The following is a 24,713-nucleotide window of genomic DNA, read 5'->3' on the forward strand; positions in this document are numbered from 1 at the left end:
AATTCTATAGTTTGGCTTTGCTGTGTAAACAACAACAGTACTAGTACGTTAAGTGTACGCCAGATGTCACACAGCGATGCATAAGCGATTCATAGTTTGTGTTTCAAAGGTTGCCAATACGAATTTCGAAGATACCTGAGGTCGACCGATTCAGCACTAGGGTGTCCATGTATCACTAAAACGTGCGCGTACTATATCCAATCCTATAATTCAATTATCTGTGTTAAGTCATCTTGCATATCTTTGTAAGTATAAACCTTCCGAAATAATTTCAGCTTTCATTCTGACACAGAAATACCTGAAATCTGTACAGCAAATGCGGGCTAGCGTTGGTAAATTGGTGAGAAATTTCTGTACTTAAGAGTGAAGTTTCAAAAAATGTGGAGTAGGCACTGCTTACTATTTATGTGTCTTAGTAGATGGTAGAGTGTAAAGTAATGACTTGACTCTCCTGTAACTTCTAATTTGTGTGATGAATGTGTTACACGGTACATTGTTGGTTTAAAATGGATAAATATAAATTCATATATCCCTTAAACTTACCATCAATCAGTGAAATGTTTTCATATCTTCCGTAACCTAGTGAATAAAAATACCGTACAGAAATGATTTTTGAGGAAATCAAAATAGTAGTTAACCACTTGCTGGATGAAACAAACAAGTTAATAAATTTTAGTCTAAAGTGTATTCTCTGTTCTGCATGTAGGAGACAGTGTAAATTATAATATGAATTTGATTACTTATTTTTTCTAAGGGTTTTTTCTTAGTTTGTGTCTTGGTTTGATGAGATTTTAAATATAGCTGGTTGAGATAAGAAACGCATGAAGAACGAAGAACAACAGCAAGGAAGTGAGATTGATATTCATAAGGAATAACAGTTTTAACAGGAGGTCATTGCTGACATTCAAATGTATTTACACTGATTGAGCAAATGTCATGGGATAGCGGAGCACTGATGTGCAGGTGTGTTGTCTGCGCACCAGACGCCCCCTGTGCCAGCGGCAATTGTATAGGAGACCTTGTGAGTAGTGGCTGTGCATGTGATAGGTGTAACATGGAACGTCGTCATGAGCTGACACCGTTCGAACGCGGTATGGTGGTCAGTGCCCGACGGATGGAAAGTGCTATTTCGGAAGTGGTGCGGGAAATCGGCTTCACACGATCAACCGTGTCCAGGGTGTATCGTGAATGGTTGAATGCGGGTGTCACCGTCCACAACAGACGAACGACCGGACGTCAAGCCACCCTCGATGACCGTGACCGGAGATATCTGGGACGGATTGTCAATAGTGACAGACGGGCAACCGTGCGACAAATCACGGCTCAATTCAACACAGGCCGTGCAAGACACGACAATCCGTAGGAACATGGGTTCTATGGGGTATGGGAGCCGGCGCCGCACACGGGTGCCATTGTTAACCAAACGTCATCGGGCACAACGACGCGCATTTGTCGCTAGTCATCAGGGATGGACACTGGAACAATGGCGTAATGTAATATGGTCGGACGAATCACGATTTCAACTGCACCATGCCGATGGGAGGCATCATGTATGTAGCAGACCACATGAAGCGATGGATCCCGCCTGCCTCGAAGGTGTGGTCCAGGGCGCGGGTGTCTCTGTTATGGTCTGGGCTGCATTTTCCTGGTAAGGAATGGGCCCCCTAGTTGTTCTGGAAGAGACTTTGAATGGTACGCGGTATGTTGAGCTGCACGGAAACCATCTCCACCCATTTTTGGCCTTCCAGAACCTAGACAGTTCTTCGGTGTTTCACGATGATGACGCGCCGCAACATAGCTCCCACGTCACCCGGGAATGGTTCCAGGCACATGCAGTAGAGGTCCAACGACTGCCATGGCCATCCAGGAGCCCCGATATGAACCCTATAGAGCATATCTTGGATGTTCTAAAACGCAGGCTCTGTGCCATGGATCGTACACCCACGAACAGACCAGCATTGGCGGCCGCTCTGCAAACGATTTGGTGTTAGCTGTGTCCAGAGGACTACCAGGGACTTGTCGACTCACTTCCACGGCGTCTCACTGCAGTGCGCAGGGCCAGGGGAGGCCCACACGCTATTAGGTGACTATCCCATGACATTTGCTAAGTCAGTGTATATCGATAATGAAAATGAAATGAGGGTCCGAATAAAGTTCTGTATTCAAAGTAGTTCCTAGGGTCAGATATGGCTGTCATCCTTCACCTTTATTATTCGTACTATACGCGAAGAATTATTGAAGGGCACGGTATTGTTTGATGAAGATCACACGAGCAGACAAATTCACTGAACCAAAAATGTTATATACATTATCTTTAACTGACGTAAATCTTCAAGTAGAATGTATTTCATCCCTCTTTGCATTTCAGTTATAAAGAGAAGCATGGCATACGCATAATACATAAGTTGAATGATGAGGAGCACGGTAAACCGAAAAGTATTGAACACATAATTCTACCTTGCTAAAAAAATTGCAACTACAAGATGGAATGCAACCATACTTTTTATTGTAAGCTCATCTCGCGTTCTGTGGCGTGACAACTCACAGTGGGGAGCGAGCCACCAAAATTTCGAACAAGGTCGGAACATTTCGGCGGACCTCGGGTAATTAATAATGAAATTCTGGATAATAACCCTCATTGCGAGAGATTTCGGCACTGTCGTTAACAAACAAATAAATAATCAAGAATTTTAGGAAATATCTGATGAAGCTAAAGTCCAGATGATGGAAATGTATTTAAGTAGGCCTGGAGAAAAGTTGTCATCCATACTGGAAGAATAGTGTACACGTATCAAGGATATGGAGTCAAACTGCGCGGGAAGACTAATTACGAAATTAATTAATAACGCCCGTTAAAGAAACAGAAAAAAATCAGCAAACAACACCATCATCACTGGAAAAGTAGGTGGAATCTCTGGAGTGAGTCTCGAAGAAATCGGTCCAGTGGTCGTCAATTGGAATGATTGCACCGCAGTAGATAATGCCAATGAGAGCGTCCCTAGAAAAGGCTTTAAATACCCCCTCCTCAACCAAGAGCGTCAGTCGTCATTCTATGTTCCTAGAAGGTGAACCTACGTTAGTCAACATTAAGAAGACTTAATGAGGGCGAAATAGACTTGTAGAATCTCTAAAGCAAGTTGGCTTCTGGGAGGAATATTTTACCAAGTGGTAAATGATGATCGAAGACAAAACTAGCTATTGAAACATTGTAGTTACGACATCTATCACGCTCGGGGAAGAGAATCATAAGTTTAATAATTACATATTCTTAAACTTCTCTCAGGGAGACAGCAGATTAATAGATATCTTTTGTGAATTACTGCGCACAATGTTATTTTTTGTAATCGGTAAGGAGGACGATAGTCTGGCGGAGATAAGCTTTGTCTCTCACGGTCAATCACACCTGTGAAACATCTGGATAGGAAACAGTTGAAAAGATTCCACAAACTGCATTAGTTGAGTTCTCGACAAGAAGCGGGGTGGTTTAATTGTTTTATAAATGTATATAATAAAATTTATTGTCAAGTGTTTTTGATACAAAGAAATTTGTTTAATGTGTGTTGCTTCAAGTCGAGTGTAGAATCTGTGTATTTTTAAGGTAATGTTTAAGAAAATAATGTGTCCTGTAATTATGAAGGGCTAAATTTGAGGGTATTGGCACAAGATGAAGCCGAGATAATGCCATGCCAAACGACTACAATAACAGGTCTGCCTAATTTAAATATTATGCTTTGCGATGATGAGGAAGTGTCTCGTCGTCATTCTAGTATGGAGGTGAATTTTCTATTATTTATGTCAGCACGCGAGACTTCACAATGTATTTAAATGTCTTTAAAAAAATTAAAAGTGAAGTTACATATTGCAATGAAAATCAATGAAATAAAGTTCGGACCCGTAAAAGTTACAATAATGATAACGATAAAATAACCGTTATGAGTGCGTTAAAGTCAAGTAATTATGTTTACAAAAATAAATAATAATACTGAAAATAATAAATATAAAAATAATAATATTCACGTCAGGATAAAATTGAGATGATAAATTATGCGTTCAGCAGTTATAAGCGAGATTTGCGGTTTATATCGAAATCCAGTCAATCATGATAAGGTTGGAATTTTTGTGGAACTAAAATTTTGTGACAGCGTGTATGATGATACAGAAAACCACGGTATGCTTTTTTGCTCCTGAGGTGAGGAAAAATTTCGAGAAGTTAATTGCGAGATCATTATAAAATTGGTTGGTCTTGGGATTGCTTGTATTGTTTTTATGGATTGTAATGGAAATGAAATGTTATGAAAATAGTTAGGAAATGTTAAAGGCAGAATAAGTCTGTATTTTATGAGTGAGGTAGAATAAGCAGGATGCTAACGATAAGAGCTCCTGTATTTCAAACGAGAGGAATTTTTGTGACATGATGTATAGGTTGAGGGGCTGCCTGGTCGAGGCGGTAAAGGCGTGCTCGGTTTGCCCGGAAGGACGTTGGTTCGAATTCCCGTCAGGAAGTCGTAAAATTTAAGGAACGAGATTTCCACTTTCGGAGGTGCATATGGCCCTGAGGTTCACTCAGCCTACACCAAAAATGAGTACAGGTTAATTCCTGGGGGCAAAGGCGGCCGGGCGTAGAGCTAACCACTCTACACCATCACGTGCCGCAGTTAACAATGGTGGAGGCCTTTACCTTCCACTCCTCCAAGGGCCTTCATGTCTTTATGGAGGTGTCTTTGTCTTTGTCTTTGGTGTATAGGTTGAGATGTAATATTTCTGAGACAGGCTGTATAAGATAAACGATGCCCTGTACCAATCCAGAACGATTGATGAATATAAAGGTTGCCAAATCCAAGTGAGTTGTAACGCCTATTTTATGTAAGACCGTAGGTTAACAAAAATTAAGTATAAGTGATGGATCTATTTTATACCAGCGAAGTGCATTTTGCGATAGCCAACCTCACGAACAAAATACATTCTGACACACGGTCAAGATAATACTTGATTATAGTAAATTGAATTCTATTCTGTATCTTTACGAGACGAAACTATCGCTGACTAGAAACATTGCGGGTGTGAAAAATGAATTTGATTGCACTGAGAGTTTAGCTTACGTAGATCGATGAGAATTTACTTCACTGGACAGTCCACGATGATACATTTTGGAATGTTGACATGAGAGGTCAGTTGGAGCCTCACACTCGAGTTATACCGTGAAAAGCGTGATCATATTAAACGAGAGTTGAGTTTGCTTTTATTTACCGAACTTCACTGCGCGTGTTGAGATTGTATTGAGGAATAGATTAAACTATTCGTACATGTTGTTTAAGTTCGATTTCACGCTTTATTGTAGGAAGTAGACAGTAATATTTCCATGTTCCAGTTCATTTCTTATTGTAGCCAATTTCACTTCATGTGTTAGAGTTTCGATGAGGATAAGATCTAAATATCCGGACACTGGGTTAAAGTTTTGATTTCGCCTGACAGTATGAATGATGCATAGATACCATAACGTTGCCTCAATGATAGATTTAGGATGCCGCGTTCATTATATAACTTTAGGATGAGTAGACACAGTAGACTCAACGACAGGATACATAGTCTGTACATAGTCAAGTCATAGGTTAGGCATTTTTGCGAATCGACTTCAACGATGTTAGTGATTGTGGTAGTGGATACGACTGTGAAGGACATTAGCAGGTCTATTCAGGCCATGTTTCGGCATAATTCTAACTAGCCAGAAGGTGCTCCCATAATAGCGTTGCATCCGTAGCGGCATTAATGTAAGGGTTGTCCCACGCGGAAACCGGGCAAATGGAGACTGATCATTACTGCTTAGCGCGTACTGCGCGTGTTGAAGTTCGATGAAATTTTGTTCATATTTATTTACGTTCTTAACTTTAAGATTCATTGTTCGGGTGTCCGGTATATTATGATAGTGCCGTACGTTGATACTAGTTGATTTATGCAGGATTTACACTATGAATGAGGTTTCGATTCGTCAGCTGTTAATATATATTTCATTTTCACGTTTGTTTTTCACATTATTCATGTGAGACCGTTTTCCACCGATCATTGTTTTTAAAGACTCCCTCATACCTGCTTTATCAGCCATATAAAAACCCCATGGCACTACAGCCCTTGAAGGGCCTTGGCCTACCAAGCGACCGCTGCTCAGCCCGAAGGCCTGCAGATTATGAGGTGTCGTGTGGTCAGCACTACGAATCCTCTCAGCCGTTATTCTTGGCTTTCGAGACCGGGGCCGCTATCTCACCGTCAGATAGCTCCTCAATTCTAATCACGTAGGCTGAGTTGACCTCGAACCAGCCCTCAGGTCCAGGTAAAATTCCCTGACCTGGCAGAGAATCGAACCCGGGGCCTCCGGGTAAGAGCCAGGCGCGCTATCCCTACACCACGGGGCCGGCTTTATCAGCCATATGGTACTGCCCAATAGTTCTACTTTTAAGGCATTCCTTCCTATCACATTTATTTTTAACTACGACAAAAGCAGCTTCATGATCACTAATACCATCTATTACTTCGGTTTCTACACAGAGCTCGTCTGGTTTTACTACCACCACGTCCAGGATATTCTTCCCTCTAGTTCGTTGCATCACCTGAATCAGCTGTCCTACCCATATTAACTTATTTGTCATTTATTGGTCATGCTTTCTGTAGTTCGCATTACCTTCCCAGTTGACATTTGGTAAATTGAGATCTCCCGCTACAATCACATTCCTTTCCAAGTCGTTTCCCACATAGCTGATTATCTTATCAAACAATTCTGAATCAGCGTCAGCGCTACCCTTTCCCGGTCTGTACACTCCAAAGACATCAAGTTGCCTATTATATTTAGAAATGAGCCTTACACCTAGAAATTCATGTTGGTCATCTTTACTTATTCGTAGCTTACAAATTCTTCTTTCACCAGAATGAATACTCCACCTCCTACCATGCCTATCCTATATCTACGATACACACTCCAGATCCGTGAGAATATTTCTACATTCGTTTTATCATTTCTCAGCCATGATTCAACTCCTATTACAATATCTGGTAGGTATATTATCTGTTAAATTACTTAGTTCTACTCCTTTCTTTACAATACTACTACAGTTCAACACGAACATTTTTATGTCATCCCTACTTGACTTCTAGATCCCAGTAACCTTATCACCCCTCCCTAGGCCACCCCGTTTCCCTTAATTTACCTCCCTACAACCCTTTCAAACAAATTTCCTATCTTATACGTACCACCGACGTTACAGTGAAGGTCATCTTCACTTTCCTATCCCACCGTCACCCTAATAACTGATTAAAGCAAATTGTAAAAAAAGAAAGAATTAGGAGAGATTCTAATGCGAGATCTACACTCTAAGACCACCGCAGGACTAACCACGCTCTCCGCTGAAGGAACAACATTACTTACACTGACCTGTTGGGTTCATTCTCTCCTTTTTTGTTTGTCTTCTGTTCCTACCCTCTTACCTCTTGTATCCATTTTTTAATCCTTTTGTCACTTCCGTGTTCCTGTGTTTATTCGGTGATCCTCTTATCCTAGACTTTCCACATCAAGACTAAAATTTGTCAAGAAGGGCCTCCAATAAGCGTTGAAGCCCATCCTCCTGCTGGAGCTCACTGGAGTTGAGAAGAAAAATATCTAGGAGAATATTGCGACTGAAGAGGAGAGGGCCGATCTCTTTGAAGATAGCGGTGTATGAAGATGTGGCGACGTTTCTTGCTTTTTATTGTTTTCATGTTTGTTCTTGTTTCTTTTCTTATTGCTCCTTCTTCTGATGCTGACCTGTATTTCGGGGTTCTGGTAGTACTTTATACTAAAGTGGTTTCTCTAGTAATGTATCGCAAAGACACTATGAGAAAGGAAAAAGAAAATGTCCATAAACTGGGTAAATAAAATGATTTATCAGGCTTTAGTTCATAAACCATGGCATGCTGGACATGCATGACAGTTACACAACTGTGTCAATATCAGTATGATGGTACTCTGTCGTTTCGTATGTGTAACAATCTGTCAAGTATGACAGGTAAATCACTATAAACGAATTACTCGGTATATTAGAGGCATCAGTCATAGAACTGTCGGAAGGCATGGAATACATATTATTCACTTTGGATTCATTATAGAATGATTTTATGATAATGTCGAATTAATACCGTCTTCCACTTGTATATCAACTGAATATTTCTGACTCACGTTGGTTTTCAAATCACTTATTCGAATTGATCATGTTTCTATTTGCAAACACTAAAAATTTACACAACTTGAGCTTTATCAGGAAATTTATCGTAGAATGATGGAATTGTACCATTGAAAACGTTGTATATCTTGACAAATAAAATATATGGGAACTACTTATCCTGGAACAGATTCCTTCAAAAAATAATAAAGTTATGGTTTACGTCACACTAAGTACTTTTATGGTTTTCGGAGACGCCGAGGTGCCAGAATTTTGTTCCGCAGTAGTTCTTTTAGGTTCCGGTAAATCCACTGACACGGAGCTGGCGTATATTAGCATCCTCCAGTACTACTAGACTGATCCTGGATCGAACTTGCCAAGTTGCGCTTAGAAATCCAGCCCCTTAACCATACGCCTATCATTCACATAAATTTTTTATGCTATAAAGTAGGCTAATCTTCAGGACGAGGAAATTAGACAGAAGTACATGGATATAATTAGTGAGAAGTTTCAAACAGTAGACTGTAAGAAGGTTCACGATATAGAAAGAGAATGGGTGGCGTACAGGGATGCTGTAGTAGAAACAGCAAGGGAATGCCTAGGAACAACTGTGTGTAAAGATGGGAAAAAGCGAACAATTTGGTGGAATGATGAAGTGAGAGCTTGTAAACGTAAAAAGAAGACCTATCATAAATGGCTCCAAACAAGGGCCGATGCAGAGAGGGAATTGTACGTAGATGCAAGAAACAGTGTAAAACAAATAGTTGTTAAATCCAAAAACAAGTCATGGGAAGATTTTGGTAATAACCTGGAAAGGCTAGGTCAAGCAGCTGGGAAACCTTTCTGGACAGTAATAAATAATCTTATAAAAGGAGGGGAAAAGGAAATGAACAATGTTTTGTGTAATTCAGGTGAACTCATAAAATATCCCAGGGAACCACTGGAGAGGTGGAGGGAATATTTTGAACATCTTCTCAACGTAAAAGGAAATCTTCCTGGTGGTGTTGCGAACAGCCAAGCTCATGGGGAGGAGAGAAATGATGTTGGTGAAATTACGCTTGAGGAAGTGGAAAGGATGGTAAATAAACTACATTGTCATAAAGCAGCAGGAATGGATGAAATTAGACCTGAAATGGTGAAACATAGTGGGAAGACAGGGATGAAATGGCTTCATAGAGTAGTAAGTTTAGCTTGGAGTGTTGGTAAGGTACCTTCAGATTGGACAAAAGCAGTAATTGCACCTATCTATAAGCAAGGGGACAGGAAGGACTGCAACAACTATCGAGGTATCTCATTGATTAGTATACCAGGCAAAGTATTCGCTGGCATCTTGGAAGGGATGGTGCGATCAGTGGTTGAGAAGAAGTTGGATGAAAGCCAGTGTGGTTTCAGACTAGAGAGGGGCTCTCTGGATCAGATTTTCAGTATGCGCCAGGTAATTGAAAAACGCTACGATAGTAATAGATAGCTGTGTTTATGTTTCGTAGATCCAGAGTAAGCATATGACAGGGTACCGAGGAAAAAGACATTCGCTATACTGTGGGGCTGTGGAATTAAAGGTAGATTATTAAAATCAATCAAAGGCATTCATGTTGACAATTGGGCTGCGGTGAGAATTGATGGTAGAATGAGTTCTTGGTTCAGGGTACTTACAGGGGTTAAAAAGGCTGTAATCTTTCACCTTTGCTGTTCGTAGTTTATATCGATCACCTGCTGAAAGGTATAAAGTGGCAGGGAGGGATTCAGTTAGGTGGAAATGTAGTAAGCAGTCTGGCCTATGCTGACGACATGGTTTTAATGGCAGGTTGTGCTGAAAGCCTGCAGTCTGATATCTTAGAACCTGAAAATAGGTGCAATGAGATTGGTATAAAAATTAGCCTTTCGAACACTAAATTGATGTCAGTAGGTAAGAAATTCAGCAGAATTGAATATCAGATTGGTGATACAAAGCTGGAACAGGTAGATAACTTCATGTACTTAGGTTGTGTGTTCACCCAGGATTGTAATACAGAAAGTGAGATTCAGTCAAGGTCTAGTAAAGTTAATGCAGTGAGCTCGCAGTTGCGATCAACAGTAATCTGTAAGAAGGAAGTCAGCTCCCAGACGAAACTATCTTTACATCGGTCTGTCTTCAGACCAATTTTGCATTACGGGAGCGAAAGCTGGTTGGAATCAGGAATCAGTTAAAAGTAACAGACATGAAAGTAGCGAGAATCATTGCTGGTACAATGGCAGGAGGGTATTCGGAATGAGGAGATAAAGACTAAGTTAGGAATATACTCGATGGATGGAGCTCTACGCATAAACCGGCTTGGGTAGTGGGGTCATGTTTGGGATTGGAGGAGGATAGGTTACCTAGGAGAATAATGGACTCTGTTATGGAGGGTAAGAGATGTAGAGGCAGACCAAGACGACGATGGTTAGACTCAGTTTCTAACGATTTAAAGATAATAGGTATAGAACTAAATGTAGCCACTGCACTCGTTGCTAATAGAGGATTGTGGCGACGTTTAGTAAATTAACAGAGGCTTGCAGACTGAACGCTGAAAGGCATAACGGTCTATAACGATAATGTGTGTATGTAACGTAGGATATTTTCCGCATTTGTATTCATTTTAATGTTGTTTTCACTATACCTGTAAATAATTCCTGGAAATATAACTAATACAATACTTATGACGACAATGCCACGCATAGCGTATCATAGGCCTATTGATGTCCACTGTGTACTAAAGAATTGTCCACCGGGCGAGTTGGCCGTGCGCGTAGAGGCGCGCGGCTGTGAGCTTGCATCCGGGAGATAGTAGGTTCGAATCCCACTATCGGCAGCCCTGAAAATGGTTTTCCGTGGTTTCCCATTTTCACACCAGGCAAATGCTGGGGCTGTACCTTAATTAAGGCCACGGCCGCTTCCTTCCAACTCCTAGGCCTTTCCTATCCCATCGTCGCCATAAGACCTATCTGTGTCGGAGCGACGTAAAAGCCCCTAGCAAAAAAAAAAAAAAAAAAAAAAAAAGAATTGTCCAATTCCAACTGGACACGAAGTAGAAATATCCAACGTTATCTTCGAAGTAGCCTATAGATGATATACATACAATATTAAAGTTACAATTATTATTGAGTTTACGTTCCTCTAACTACTTTTACGATTTTCGGAGAATACGAGGTGCCGGAATTTTGTCCAGCAGGATTTTTTTTACGTGCCAGTAAATCTAACGACACGAGGCTGACGTATCTGAACACGATCAAATAACAGCGGACTGAGCCAGGATCGGACCCGCCACGCTGGGCTCAAAAGACCAGCGCTGCACCGTCTGAGCTACTCAGCCCGGCAACATTAATATAAAAATATACTTACATAATGAAGGGCACGGATACCTGACGCATCTCTTACGCTTCTCTTGCTGCTATAAGAAATTATTCCCTGAAAATAAAATTGTGACTTAGAGGGCTGGTTCCAATCCTCATGTTAATTGTTTTGGTCCCTTTTATCACAGCCTGTGATTATTGGGCGTCAATTTTACTACACCATAGTGAAGAGACACTAAACAATTATCGTTATCACTATCATTATAATTATCACTACTTTTTATTATGGGAAAACTTATAATGTAAGTCACTTCCAAACTGCTACAGTCACAGATCTTGTGATTTACCGCTCCAACAGCTAGGCAGCATCCTTTCTCTCACTTTTTTTTTTTTTTGCTAGTTGCTTTACGTCGCACCGACACAGATAGGTCATATGGCGACGATGGGACTGGAAAGGGCTAGGAGTGGAAAGGAAGCGGCCGTGGCATTAATTAAGGTACAGCCAAAGCATTTGCCCGGTGTGAAAAATGGGAAACCACGGAAAACCATCTTCTCTCACTTTAGCATGGCTATCAACCCAAGACAGGTTTTCATCACATACATAGTAAATTATCCCGGATGGTGAACTTACGTAACACATTCATAAACTAATCCATAACTTGAATACCAGAATGTTGCAGTACGCTATTCAGAGTTAGACTTTGGGCACACAGCATTTTAACTAGCGGAAGTGAAACACCATTCGGCTCATCAGATTCACGAATTCAATACAGGTACCAAGATAACACAGATACGTCACCAGAATATTGCATCAAACGAAGAGCTCCCACATGAGATATGTACTGTTAGTATGTTTATAACGTAAAGGCCATTATTATTATTATTATTATTATTATTATTATTATTATTATTATTATTATTATTATTATTATTATTATTATTGTGCCAGGAAGTAGGGAAGTACACCTCAAACCCGTGCATTTAAATGAAGCGCCTTGAAGAACGCTATCTATCATATAAAAATTGAAACATCTAGTATATAGAGTTGGGACGTTGATCAAAAGATGTCACTACTAAAATGGTGAGTAATATGCCATTTTAAAGTTTCCGAAACTGACTGGATTTCTTTTGTTTTGTTTTGGTGTATCACTGATTGCGACAACTATTTCAAGAAATTTGGACTTTTCTCCATAGATGCCTCTATTAAAGAACTTAGTTCATGCACTCTGGTGCAAAGTGGAGTAACTAGAAATTTAAAGAACTTTTGTGGTTATAGGTTTTCTGAACTGAATTGACATTCCTTATTTTTGATACTTCAAAGTTTGCAACATTTCTTACTCTTCCCGCCAGCTTGGGAGTCAGGCCAATCATAATTTTTGTGTACTTAATTTTGAACCAATCATAGGATTCTTATAATCTTTAGTCTGCCCAATAAAATGAGAGGGTTTGTCCAGATTTAGTCCAGAGCCTTCTCGAATCTTCCTCTCTGGTATAAAAGCTGTCGCTTTTTCGAGTTGACTTGTCTTCTTGATCGTCGCATTACTGAGTGTGTTGTGTTAAGAGAGGAGGCGAGGGCCTCATTCATCGGCAGGCAGAACATCAGCTGAGGTAATGGCCACCATTTTCTAACTCAGTAGTTATCCCTGCAAGTCGACCCGAGGAAAGGTTCCCTATCTTTAGTAATGTAACTGTAAATTTTCTAAAATGTAAACCTTTCTTTCTGCTCATGTAATAGTTCAAGTAAGTCAAACGTACTTAACTGAAAACTGGGGATAGAGAGTGCGTTACTCTCACGAATTCCCCTTCAATTAATCTTGAGGTGACTATGATTTTGTAACTGTTTTTCACTTGTAAATCGTAAATTAACCTGTCCTTCTAGTCACCTCAGTAGTGTGGGATAAGCTTCTGCGTCGTCGGGCCGCAAGCCCAAGTAGGGTTTTAACCTTGGTTTTCAAGGAGCGCAAGTGTACGACTCCATAATTTTTTGAGTTTGGGCCAGTCATGTAACCTGTTCTTTTTTCACGAAGGCCCGGTAGTATTGTGGCTACTCCAACCACTACTCTTATACCTTCATATCTTCCGCACAATATAAATAACATTTGTTTGAGCGCCAGTTGCTTTTTAAGAAAAACAACAAAATTCGGTAGAGCATACCTCTTATATAAATTATCTCAAGGCGTGAGGTGATAAACTCACATATCTGGCAATATACAGGGATATGGATCAGGAAAATATTAAATTACTGTTGCATTTCCACAATTGAGGATTGTACATGGAACTGGAATCACTTATTATAATTAAAATAAAACTGAGTTTATGACTATAATTTACGTCACAATGAACAATCATTGACGTCTTTTAATTTAACAAAAAGATATATCGTGAGATTTGCGGTACTAATAAAAGGAAAATTTAATTTAAACAAAAAAAGCTATTGGCATGAACTTGAAGTGAGATGTGATATCGCCGCTGATTACATTCTTCTTCAAGTTATGAATGCATAACATGTCTGATGCTTTAATTACCTGATGTCGGCATACACCGCTGTTGAACTTGAAATTCTTGGGAAAACCTATGAGCTGAAGTCGGGAGCCGTCTGCTGTTATCTTCTTATATAACAAGGAGTTGGCCTACATACCATGTACGCATGTAGGGAGCTCCAATGTAATTACGTCCACTCAATATATTATAAGTAATTGGAAAATATTATTGAAACATCTTGTGAAGTCCATCCTCACAAGAAGATGATGTTTCTTTATCAGCATAGTACCCGTCTCTGCTCGGATACAACCACCACTTGTAGACTTCCTCGATTATTACTTCTTCAAACACAACTCTTAGCTCTGACCATCATTCGAAGACCACTTCTTCCATTTGATACATCTGACTGTTACATATGATCTGAACGATATGATCTGAATACCTCTCCCCACCGTTGCATCAACTTATATAACCTCGCGATGACGACTCATCTCCCTACTCACTGTTCATCCCTTCCACTTCCACATACAGTAGCTGGCGAATACTGACACTTGGTCGCAATCACGTGCCCACGCACTGATGTCATCAGTCAAGTGTTGTCTAAGCGTACCCAAGCGGATTGAGAATGACTATGCTGAATGCGTCACCGGGAAATCTACTTGCACAGTTAAACATAGCCTCGATTGCAAAATACTATGCCAGCTCATCTAGCCAGAGTTACAAGCCACAGCATGACAATATGAAACCAACAAATCTCACTTACTACAATACAGAATAATTACAAATAAATTTCACTTAACCTATGATTAAATACAATAATATACGTGATACCTAATTATTACAGTCTAAGTGATGCGAAACAGAATATAAAATCTAATGAATCGGGTTAATAATAATAATAATAATCATAATAATAATAACAATAATAAATATTAAATGGAATCTGTAACCCTGTTGTACGGTTACAGTATGGGTACTCAATACCCCTGTATTGTTTCATAAATACGACTGATACAGTCTTGTCAAATGTAGGTTCAAAATCAAATCAAAAACAAAATCTCTTTATTTGCAAATGAGGTGTCTACCTCGGTGGCAAATGGTACACTAAAATACATTATTGTCAAGCACTAAATATCAAATTAACAAGAGAAGAAAATTTTCCTATAATACAATATTATACAATTTGCGCTAACAATTTTTTCTATTAAACACACAGCTCATCCTTAATAAATTTATATTGTTTACAAAATTCTACATATAATATCTTCTGTACAACTTACAAGTATAGTCAACTGATATACGGTATGTGGAATTACTTCAAATGATACTGTACAACTGGTATAAGATTAAAATTTACATTACATTTATTTACCTTTTTTTTCTTTACCCATTCTGGAACCTAAGTAGCATAACGATCTGCTGCGTCTTAACCAGAGCCCCTTTTGCCACCACTTGTCAGAGTTCCTGAAGGGCCTTCACAGCTACCGTAGCGGTTCCAGGGCCCTCGAAGTCCCCACTGTACTTCACCCTTACAGGCAGTCCCCTACTTTGGCTGTCCAAACTCCTTAGACCAGGGGATGGAATTAATTTATTCACACACATTTTTTTAATTTATATTAACCTGCACTGGTCGAATGCCCTCTAACATTTCATTTATTTTCTGTGTTGCTGTTTATTCTCTTCTTGAATATCTGTACAGATTTTGGAAAAGGATCCAACACTACCACTGGTAAACTGTTCCACTCCGTCACACCCTTCCCAATGAATGAAAATTTACCCCAATCGCTTCTGCTAAAATTCCTTCTAATTTTACATTTGTGGTCAGTCCTGCCGATATAATTATTTTCCTACTGAAGCCTCTCACGGATATCTCCCCATGCTGCTTCTCCTGTATAGGCTCTATATAATCCTATAAGTCTAGTTTTCTCCGTTCTCTTACTTAAAGTTTCCCACCCTAGTTCCTTTAACATTTCTGATACACTACCCTTTCTCCTGAAATCCCCTGTTACAAATCTTGCTGCCCAAACAGTGTTTGCATATTCCAATACTGGACGAACCATACTTAGGTAACTTCTCTCTTTTAATTCTTTGTTGCATCCTTTAAGTAGCCTCATTATGACATGTAACGATCTGTATGCTTTCCCAGCAATGTCGCATTACTGAGTGTGTTGTGTTAAGAGAGGAGGCGAGGGGCTTATTCATCGGCAGGCAGAACATCAGCTAAGGTAATGGCCACCATTATCTAACTCAGTAGTTATCCCTGCCAGTCGACCCTAGAGAGGCCTAGAGAGGCCAGAAATGGTAAAGTATTGTGCAAAGGTAAAAGTTGCCTTGAGTAGGCCGTAAGAGTTTGGGAGCGCAGTCTCCTTGGTAGAAGTTGTAGAGCATGTAAGCTCTTTTCTTGTAATGTAATACATATTTGTGCAACTGTGAGTGGTGCCTTTGGAAGGCCGTAACTTGTAACCGTAGGAGCAAAGTGCTCTTGAAAATTGTGTTTTGGGATATTTCTCTCCTTGTCTGTCTAACTAAACGCAACATTAGCGATGTTGGAACCTTGTAAATTAGGAGCTTCAAGCTCAAACTTGTAACTTACCAATTCTTGGTTTTTCTGTTTGTCGATTTTGTACCAAACTAGCCCTGCACCTGAATTCTTGTTCTTTCATCAAGTGAATAATTTTGTTAAAAATTAAGATCTGAAAAGAAATAGAACCTTTGTTTTAAAGTTTTAAATTTATCTTTGACTGTCGTAGACAGACCCATTCCAGCCCGCACCTGCTTTCACCTCTGCGTTCCACAGAATACCCAGGAACAATTATTATGATTATTAGTATTATTATTATTATTATTATTATTATTATTATTATTATTATAAAGTTGCTTCACGTCACACCGATACAGATAGGCCTTATGGCGATGATAGGACAGGAAAGGGCTAGGAGTACGAAGTAAGCCGCCATGGCCTTAATTGAAGTACAGTCCAGCATTTGCCAGGTGTGAAAATAGGAAACCACAGAAAACCATCTTCGGTGCTGCCGACAGTCGAATTCGAACCCACTATCACCCGAATATTGCATTCAGCTTTGAGATTCCGATCCTGGCATTGCAGTGTAACAGGACGGCGAATACTACATGGTCTGTCATTCTAATTGTACGTTTCTCAGTACTTGTCCTACACTTGAGACAGACTGCCTCGAGTGTCATATTGACGTAGACAACACTTTACTCTGTGTGACCTGCTGGATTCAATGTAAACCTTATGGCTTTTACATACAAGGTGATGATGCTTGTTGTTTGAAGGGGCCTAATTTCTAGGTTATAGGACCAATACATACAATAAATGAATTTTAATGAATTTTGCTTTGTATGTTAGCGATCTCCTAGCTAGGCCGGAGGGTATAGTAGGTTGAAAGAGATTGGGAAAAGCACACAAAGTCTGTCCACTGTAAACTTATCCACTGGGCTATATCACATAGTATTCTTCTTCACCTACCGCTTTGCCCACACCTTGTGGAATTGCCCTGTTTTATGGCCAGATGCCCTTCCTGACGCAACCCTATCTGGAGGGAATTAATCACTATTGCGTGTTTCTCTAGTGCTTCGTAGTGTGGTGAGTTATCTGAATATGAAGAGTAAAATTTTGGGACAAATACAAACAATGACTTCCTGATCCAGATTAATTAATGACACGCGATTAAAATCCCCGAACTAGTCGGGAATCGAACCCGTGACCTTCCGAACCGAAGGCCTCGACGCTGACCATTCAGCCAAGGAGTTGGACCAAGATCACTTAGTACTATGATAATCATTTTGATTGTCACTATTTGAGGGGCCAAACATCGAGGTCATCAGCTCAATAACACTGCAAATCGGATCTTACTAAGTGGTGTTTGTGCATAAAAATTATACTATTCCAAATTTTTGCTGGGGTATGCAATGGCAATAACGGTGAATTTCAAATGGATGAGTAACATCGTCATTGGCTTCTCACTGACATGATCTTGAATCGAATCCTGCCCAATGCAAGGGGAATGATTGAAAGGAAAAGTTTGAATTCCAAATAAAAGTGGAGATATCATGACTATGATCACGATATTAACAGTCACGTAAACCTATAAGCTATATTGCCTTATTGCTTTAATAATAAGAAGAAGAAGAAGTTTTTTTTTTGCTACGGGCTTTACGTCGCACCGACACAGATAGGTCTTATGGCGACGATGGGATAGGAAAGGCCTAGGAGTTGGAAGGAAGCGGCCGTGGCCTTAATTAAGGTACAGCCCCAGCATTTGCCTGGTGTGAAAATGGGAAACCACGGAAAACCATCTTCAGGGCTGCCGATAGTGGGATTCGAACCTACTATCTCCCGGATGCAAGCTCACAGCCGCGCGCCTCTACGCGCACGGCCAACTCGCCCGGTAGAAGAAGTTTTAAGGTCCATTAGTTGGTAATGAGCTTAAGAGTTGCCAGACTTCAGGAATTTTGCCCTGGAAGAGTTTCCTCAACGAGACAATAAATCTATATTTTAAACACCTTGAAATGCCGAGCGACTAGATTAGAATTCGTTTCCGAAGCCACGAGCATAGCAGACGAGCACTTAACAAACTGTGTAGCATTTCCATTATTCTAAAATAAATTATGTGCGATTCATAAAATTTCATTTCATCTCGCTTTCATCTAGCTGTAACGAGATATTCTTTAGTTCATAAAGTAATGCATTGGCTCCTCAAATCAAGCTACTGGGAGATGTGTTCATTTAAAGATGGTATGGAACTTCAGCTCGTGTTATGTGGGACGCTATGACATCCAGTTTGCAGCGGGGGAACCCATCATGGAGAACAATATTGTATTGTCAACGTTAATGGAATCTACAAGCTCCTTTTATATGCAGCACCACAATTCGAAGGATTTGTTCAGGTCTTGATGACATCAAGAAGTTGGTTCCCTGTGATGTCATCACAATATCAGCGTACCTTACTCCAAAGTGTCGTTATAGATTGAGGTCTTGAATGTTCGGGCACTTCACACTCAAGTCCAGCCAACCAAACACTAAGTGTGCCACATTAACTTGTCGTCTGTTTTAATATATTTTGTTAGTCGAAATCATTATTTTTGTCTTTCCTCGTTTACCTCTTCTAATTCTTCTTCCATCTTTGTTGTTCTTCGCGTTCTTTATCGCATCCTTTTACCTGCTCCTGTTACTGGCCTTAATTGTTGTTGATTGCGCTCAAGGGGCTAGAAACAAAATATTCCTTGACCCAGTGTACGTGTTTGTCGTTTTCATATGTTACATAGGTTATGTTGTATACGGATAACAGCAGGTGGGATGAAGTAAAGTTAACTAAACGTAGACTCGACTTGGCATCCTGGAAACGCGCGCCGGTTACCAACAGAAGATCACAAATAATAGTACAATCCGACAATGTTAAATTTGAAATACCGCGGATATATGAAAAGTACATTTTAGTTATTTAACAGGATTCAACAATTACAATTCAACAATACAATATAACATTTAATATGTAAGATATAATGATATAGAAATAATAATAATAATAATAATAATAATAATAATAATAATAATAATAATAATAATAATAATAATAATAATAATAATAATAATAGAGGACCCGAGCTGCTCCACGGCATTCATTATGAACATGTCAGTAACGTGTATTGATATAAAATTGCTCTTGGCTACTTTTTTTACCGTTTACTAGTAGGATTTGTGTTACCTGTCAATTATGTGTGAAGTGAAATTTGTAGATTTCTTTATTGTGACGATGAATGATATTTTACGAAATTTCCCTGTTTTAAAATTTGTTTTATGTCGCACCGACACAGAAAGATCTATCCAACGATGGGGTAGGAAACGGCTGGCAGTGGGAAGGAACCGACGGTGGCCTTAATTGAGGTAAAGCCCCAAGCATCTGCCTGGTGTGAAAATAGGACCACGAAAAACCACCTTCATAGTTGCCGACAGTGGGGCTTGAACCCACTCTCTCCCGAATCCAAGCTGATAGCTACGTGACACAAACAGCGCAGTCATTCTCACGGTTTATTACGAAATATTTTGTAGCTTTAGAGTTATTGTTGAATGTTAAAGTATTAGTTATAGCTTATTTTATTTCGCGTGAAATGTTGTCCTTTCGGCAGCCCAGATTGTCTGGGAAGTAGTTCATCATTTCAAATAATAAAAGTAATTAATAACTGTATATACAGTATTTACACATCATACTATAGACATGGTGTACACGATTCCAGCTTCCATTAGGACTGTCACCAATTAGCTAAGCGAATCCGAAAGCTGTACTTGAAATACTCTCGATAAACCACAAGTCCATGGCTGAAGACTCAGTTATGTGCGTGTACCCCCATTAGAATTCCCCTCACGCATTTAACTGGCAGTGGATCATCAGGTGGCCTTGAAGTAATGGCGAGCGCTTTGGCCAAACAGAATATTACATTTTTCTTTAATAGTTTAAATATATACGATAGGAAATGTTTATGCTTTTAAAGACACTCTATAAATCTACAGGCCAAGAGCCTTCGTCAGAATGTTTTATGATGTCAATTAGTTCAGGCGTCCTCTCAGCCCCGCAGTAACAAACATCAGGCTAGTATTTTAAATATTGTGCCTAATCGGCTTATGGGTGCAATATATAGATGATAATAATGTTACTGGGTTTACATCCCAGAGCTTGCTGAGGTGACGGAGGTTTTCTCCTTAGTTATTGTAGGTGCTGGTATATATGCCGCATATGACCACCTTCAAATACTAACAAAGCCAGATATTTGTGCTCTGAGCCGCTGTCCGTCAATACACATATAAGCATGTAATTTTCTATATGTAATATAAATTAATGTTTTACTACAAGATTCATTTTCCCATAAAATTATTATTACTTTAGTACTTCAATGTACTGTACATGAAACAATATATCGAATGTGAACATGTAATCTTCTTCTTCCGAATATTTTCGCAATTCATTGAGATTGATACTTGATGTGGATATGGTCCAGTTTATAACTGTTCAAGTCAGTTAAAAGCAGTCCTCACCATCAATTCTTCTTCTTCCCCTTCTTCTTCTTCTTACTATTATTATTATTATTATTATTATTATTATTATTATTATTATTATTATTATTATCTGTATTATATTCCGTAATCGATTCTCGTTCGTAATTATTTCTCTCTCACAACATTTCACTTCATTAACTACGCATTACACTGCCTGAAATAAATTGAAGCACACAAAAGGGGAGGAGGAAGCGAAATGGAACTTCACGTTTTGAGAGGGTATGTGATGTTATTTCAGGGATTACAAAATCGAGTCAAATTTACAAAGAACTTGGCAGTACGAGCCCACTGATCAGTATGACGTTGCGCCCTCTCCAGCTTGGATGCATGCACCGATTCAGTAGGGAAGGGTGTCATAAAGCCGTTGTATCTTCTCCTAGGGCAAGCTGGCCCCTACTCTTGTAGGTCACACACATGTTCTATCGGGGATAGATCTGAGGATCTTGCTGACCACAGAAGCACCTCTACATCACGCAAGACAGTTCATTTAATTGTTACATTAGCACATCTCACAAATTTCTTTTTTAAATATATTTTTATCAAATGCAGTACCATATTCTCTTCCAAAATCTGTATCATGGTATGTTGACAAGTAAGCTATTACCCCACGTCTTTTAGATAATGTAAGAGTAATGTTCTATCTAATTGTTACTTTTATTAGTAACTGGCGCCACTTCATTACTGAAGTATTTGATTATCTGTTTAATGTGTAGTGATCAATTTCATAACAACACGAGCGTGTTATATGACAAATAATAATTATAACCAGGTCAATTTCAAAGAGGACAGAGTCGTAGATAATAGAGTTACGCACAATAGTGTGGTTAGTGTATTGTCAGGATAACCACGAGTTTTATAGCCGGGTGCCCTTCCCGACCCCAACCTGAAGGATGTATTTACTATTCCATGTTTCTGTGGTGGTTGATAGTGTGTTGTGTTGGTGAAGAGAAGTGTAGTGGGACGAACTCAAACACCCAGTCCACAAGATAGAGAAACTACCAATCTTCTTCTTCTTGTTGTTGTTCTCTTTCTTCCACCGCTTTTCTCACATATGTGGGGTCGCAGGTGCGAACTGTGTCACACATGTGGATTCTGTCCTGTTTTAGGGCCGAATGCCCTTCCTGACGCCATCCCTAAATGGAAGTATGTAATTACTGTTGCGTGTTTCTATGGTGGCTGGTAGTGTAGTGTGTTTTCTGAATGTGAAGAGGAAAGTGTTGAGACAAACACAAACACCCAGTCCCCGGGCCATAAGGATCAATTATACGCGAGTAAAATCACCGACCCGGCCGGGAATCAAACCCAGGACCCTCTGAACCGCAGGCCTCAAAGCTGACCATTCAGCCAATGAGTCGGACGTAGAGAAATTAGCAATACGCAGTGAAATTCTCCAACCTAACCGGGAATCGGACCCAAGGTCCTCTGAACTCAAGGCCTGTGCACTGATCATTCAGTCTACGAACTACTCTCATATGTGACTTCTGTTTAAAAATACGAATTTTCTTCAAGTGCTCTTCCTTTTTAAGGGGCATAAATTGTGTCGCACGCAGGAAATTTGTCCTTTTTACAGTGTAATGCCTTTCCTGACGCCAGTGGTATGTAGAGCCTAAAGGGAAGCTAAAATTACCGACCTGGCGGTGATTGAATCTGGGACACTTTGAACCGAAGGTCATGATCCTGGCCTTTCAATCAAGAAGCTAGAGACGCTAAAGGGCCGGTATAGTTTCCTAAAGGAGATTCCTTAACGGGCCAGTACATCCAGATACAAGCATTTCTCCTATTTACGCATCCTTAAATGCCAAATGACTTCGCCAAGATTCTATCCCACGGATTTTGAGTACAGAAGGCGAGCGCCTAACCAACTACGCTACGTAGCCGCTTAGTGTGCAATTTTTCCGGTTACTGAATTTATACCTTTATCGTGAGAATTCTTTCTACGGCGCACTAGTTCATATTTATATTTTAAAATAAAAAATCATTATTCATTCTCAGAGCTTCTGTGGCTCAGGCGGCAGCTCACCAGCCTCTCACCGCTGGATACCGTGGTTCAAATCCCGGTCACTCCATGTGAGATTTGTGCTTGACAAAGCGGAGGCGGGACAAGTTTTTCTCCGGGCACTCCGGTTTTCCCTGTCATCTTTCATTCCAGCAACACTCTCCACTATCATTTCATTTCATCTGTCATTCATTAATCATTGCCCCAAAGGAGTGCGACAGGCCTCGGCAACCGGGACAATTCGTATCCTCGCCGCTAGATGGGGGCTTCATTCATCTCATCCCTGACCCCATCACTGACTGGAAAACAATTTGTAGGTTTTCATTAATAATAATTCGCAATCAGATTTATTGCTGTAAGTGTTTCAATTAACCGCACATTTCTCACGAAATTCCTTCTTGTGTAAGAAGATTATTTTGGAGAAAACTTATGATTTCGTAAACTATCTTAGGTACTGATTGAGGTATTACCTGATTAATGGTGTAAGACAGTTCTACTACAAACAGAGCATTCGTCATAGCAAATCTTTATACAGTACGATGTGTCGCAGCAGTGTGGCTTGCGACGAGGTAAAATCTACACTTGCTGTCCCCGTGAATTTTTTTTCTTTTTTTTTTTTTTTTTTTTTTTGCTAGTTGCTTTACGTCGCACCGACACAGATAGGTCTTATGGCGACGATGGGACAGGAAAGGCCTGATAATGGGAAGGAAGCGGTTGTGGCCTTAATTAAGGTACAGCCCCAGCATTTGCCTGGTGTGAAAATGTGAAACTACGGAAATCCATCTTCAGACCTGCCGACAGTGGGGTTCGAACCCATTATCTCCCGGATGCGAACTCACAGCTGCGCGCTCCAAACCTCACGGCAACTCGCCCGGTCCGTGAATTTCAAAGCAGTACACTGACTTAGCAAATGTCATGGGAGTCACCTAATAGCGTGTGGGGCCTCCTTTGGCCCTGCGAACTGCAGTGAGACGCCGTGGAAGTGAGTCGACAAGTCCCTGGTAGTCCTCTGGACGCAGCTGACAACAAATCGTTTGCAGAGCGGCCGCCAATGCTGGTCTGTTCGTGGGTTCAGGATCCGTGGCACGGTGCCTGCGTTCCAGGACATCCCAGATGTGCTCGATAGAGTTCATATCGGGAATCCTGGGCAGCCATGGCAGTCGTTGGACCTCCGCTGCATGTTCCTGAAACAATTCCCGGGCGACGTGGGAGCGATGTGGCGGCACGTTATTATCTTGAAACACCGCAGAACCGTCTGGGCGCGGGAAGGTCAAAAATGGGTAGGGATGGTCTTCGAGCAGCTCAACATACCGCGTACCATTCAAAGTCTCTACCAGAACAACTAGGGGGGCCCATTCCATACCAGGAAAATGCACCCCAGACCATAACAGAGACACCAGCGCCCTGGACCACACCTTCGAGGCAGGCGGGATCCTTCGCTTCATGTGGTCTGCGCCATTCAAGGTGCCTCCCATCGGCATGTTGCGGTTGAAATCGTGATTAGTCCGACCATATCACGTTACGCCATTGTTCCAGTGTCCATCCCTGATGACTGGCGACAAATACGCGTCGTTGTGCCCGATGACGTTGGGTTAACAGTGGCACCCGTGTGCGGCGCCGGCTCCCGTACCTCATAGAAACCATGTTGAGCGTGTGAAGCCGAATTCCC

This window comes from Anabrus simplex, chromosome 2 (assembly GCF_040414725.1).
Source record: "Anabrus simplex isolate iqAnaSimp1 chromosome 2, ASM4041472v1, whole genome shotgun sequence".
Taxonomy (NCBI): domain Eukaryota; kingdom Metazoa; phylum Arthropoda; class Insecta; order Orthoptera; family Tettigoniidae; genus Anabrus; species Anabrus simplex.